Here is a 3,152-nt window from a genome sequence, read left to right on the forward strand (position 1 = left end):
GAGGCAGTATCACTACGGAAGTAGGATTGCCCAACCTTCCTTCCGAGGAGTGGCTGGTGGGTTTGAAGCGCCAGCCTTCTGGTGAGCAGTCAAGTGCCTTAGGCACTATGCTGCCAGAGCTCCTCTGTTGTGTATAGGGTTGCTATAACTCGGAGCCGACTCAACAGCACCTAACAAAACAACAACATAGTTCCTTAGACCAAGTGAACGTTCCCCCACGGGGAGTGTTGCCCACTCTTCCTCCTGCCCCTCCTACAGAGAGCCAGCCAAGGGGCCTCCTCAGGACAGACACTCAGTCCACCTTGCTCCCTCCTCCATCCTCTCATTCTTGGACTGAGGAATGCCTGGTCCACCTCTTCAACCCCTAGCTGAAATGTCCTCTCTGCGGGGAAGGCTGACTCATCCACTCTCACTGTAAAACATTGTGGGAAATTACCATCAATGTCATGAGATAAAATGTGTATGAACTGCTGTATGGAAAATGAATTTATTCTGTAAACTTTCACCCAAATCACAATAAAAATTAAAACAAAACAAAACACTACTCACCTCCCCTTACCAGTCCCACCTGTGGAATCCTTTTGTCACCAACACAGCTATGATCCTTCATAAGGTCATCAAGCTGGTTTTGGAATGGCTCAATACATGCCAATGATAAAAAAAAAAAAAAAAAAAAAAAAAAATTGTAATTTTATAACAGGATCTAGGGAAAAGTGAATTTCTTTCACACACTGGGCCTCGTTTCCCAGATTTCTTCCCCAGAAATAATCATTTTTACCAGTGTTCTCTTTTCCCAGAGACATTCTGGGCATATAGAAGCCTGTGTCAGTAACTCTTTTCCTTTTCTTTTTTAACCCAAACTGGAGAAACTTGCCCCCACAGCCACGCCACTTAATAAGAGTGCTTTGGATTTGCATATTTTTTAAATCTCCTGGTATAACTGCAAGGAGTTTAGCATAATGCCTGAGGCATATGACTGTTAACCAGAAGGCTGGGGTTCAAACCCACCAGCCACTCTGCGGAAGCAAGACTGAGCAATCTATTTCCATAAAGATTTACCTCCTCGGAAACCCAATGGGGGTTGCTATGGTCACCGCAGTGGGTTGGGTTTTGGCTATAACCGCTTCACAATGGTTTCAACTTGGGCAATTTTCCCTCTCCATCCCTTGCCGTGCTTGCAAACATTTTTGTTTGGCACAACCGGAGGCTGTTACTGGCATCTCGGGGATAGAGGCAAGCAAGTGACTAACTAGCCTACAATACACAGGATGGCTGTAAAAATGGCATGGTGGTTTAGCCTCTGATCTTCTGTAACTTCACAAGGTGGGGTGGGGTGGGGTGTGTGTGTCAAGGTCAACAGCACAAAGCAGATTCCTACCAGAGGGAGGTCATTTATGCCAACACCCTCCAACCCTTTTTACCAATTCTGACACGGTTCTTCCCATGCTACCCACTACTTCTCTGCTGGGTTTGATAATTCATTGCAACAGCCACACAGAATTCACAGACAGCATTCACAATTATGGGGTTTATTAGGGAAGTAACAGGCCACAATTCAGGTTCAGGAATGGTTTTATAATCATAACACCGGTTTTCCCAACCTCAGCACTATTGGCATTTTGGGTCAGATAATTCTTTGTTATGGAGAACTGTTCTGTTGTAGTGAACTGCGGGGTATGGCCCTTCTAGCCATAGACCTGCAACCCCTACTAGATGACTGAGTGGGATTATGCAAATGTGAGGTGCTTGGGACCCATCAATGTGATTGGGTAGCTTGCTGGTAATGTAAATAAGGTGCCTGGCACCCTTGTATGTGTGTGTGTGGGGAGGCATGCAAATATGGAAAATATGGAAAACTTACATGGAAATTGGTCTGTTTGATCATCTCGCTAGGTTTAAAATGAGCCGTCCCAGAGGTGGATGATACGGTTAGTTACACCTAACTGTATCAAGATAGAGTTAGTTCTTTAATCAGGACAGGGTCTCTTCAGCTGTGCCCCAAAGTAGGCCTCTCTCTGCCCTTGACCCCTTGGCCTGGCCTCTACCCTGCTCGAGCAAGTGTCACAAAGCTCTTACCTCTGCCGATAAATGCGTCCTGCTCAAAGGCATTCAGCTTTCTCACTCTGTCTTGCACCAGTCTCTTGCTCCTGCTGCCTTTGCTGCTGTCATTTCTCACTGTCTTTAGTGTCCCAGCTCTCTGTCTCCTGGATTGAGGAGGTTCAGCACAAAGGGCATGCTCCACTCCTGGCTCTTCTTTCTTGATGGTAGAGAGAGATTCCCCCCTTTCTGCCTCTGGGATGGCTCATTTGAAGCCTAGCAAGATGGCAAGACAGACCAATTTCCATGTAAGCTTTCCATGTACTTTATTTGCATGGCCTCACCCCCCACATGGCAGTAAGCCGGCCCTGGGACCAGTGGAAGGTGGGTGTTTGCATGCATGGAGCCACCTCAGGTGCAGGCCACAGTAAGCTAGCCCTGGGACCAATGGAAGATGGGTGTTTGCCCCTGCGACAGGTGAGGTAAGCGAGCAGGGCAGGGGAGACCAGGAAGTGAGCAGAGCAGTTTACAACAGCTAGGGGAGACAAATTTGTCTGTCAGTTTGATGTACTCTGGTGGTTTGAGTGTTGCTGTGAGGCTGGAGGCTGTGCAATTGGTGTTTCAAATGCCAGCAGGGTTACCCATGGTGGACAGGTTTCAGTGGAGCTTCCAGACTAATACAGACTAGAAAGAAGGAAGAAGCCATCCACTTCTCAAAGAATTGACCAGTGAAAACCTTATGAACAGCAGAGAAACTCTGTCTGATATATTATGGAAAACTTCATGAATAACCCTGAAACACTGTGTGATATAGTGCTGGAAGATGAGCCTTCAGGTCGGAAGGCACTCAAAATACTACTGGAGAAGAGCTGCCTTCTCAGAGTAGAGCCAACCTTTATGATGTGGATGGAGTCAAGCTTTCAGGACCACCATTTGCTGATGTAGCACATCTCAAGATGAGAAGAAACAGCTGCAAACATCCATTAATAATAGGAACATGGAATGTATGGCATATGACTCTAGGAAAATTAGAAGTTGTCAAAAATGAAATGGAACACATAAAGATCAATATCCTAGGCATCAGTGAGCTGAAATGGACTGGTTTTGGCCATTTT

This window comes from Orycteropus afer, unplaced genomic scaffold (assembly GCF_000298275.1).
Source record: "Orycteropus afer afer isolate SDZICR_OR568_19922 unplaced genomic scaffold, OryAfe1.0 scaffold00266, whole genome shotgun sequence".
Classification (NCBI taxonomy): Eukaryota; Metazoa; Chordata; class Mammalia; order Tubulidentata; family Orycteropodidae; genus Orycteropus; species Orycteropus afer.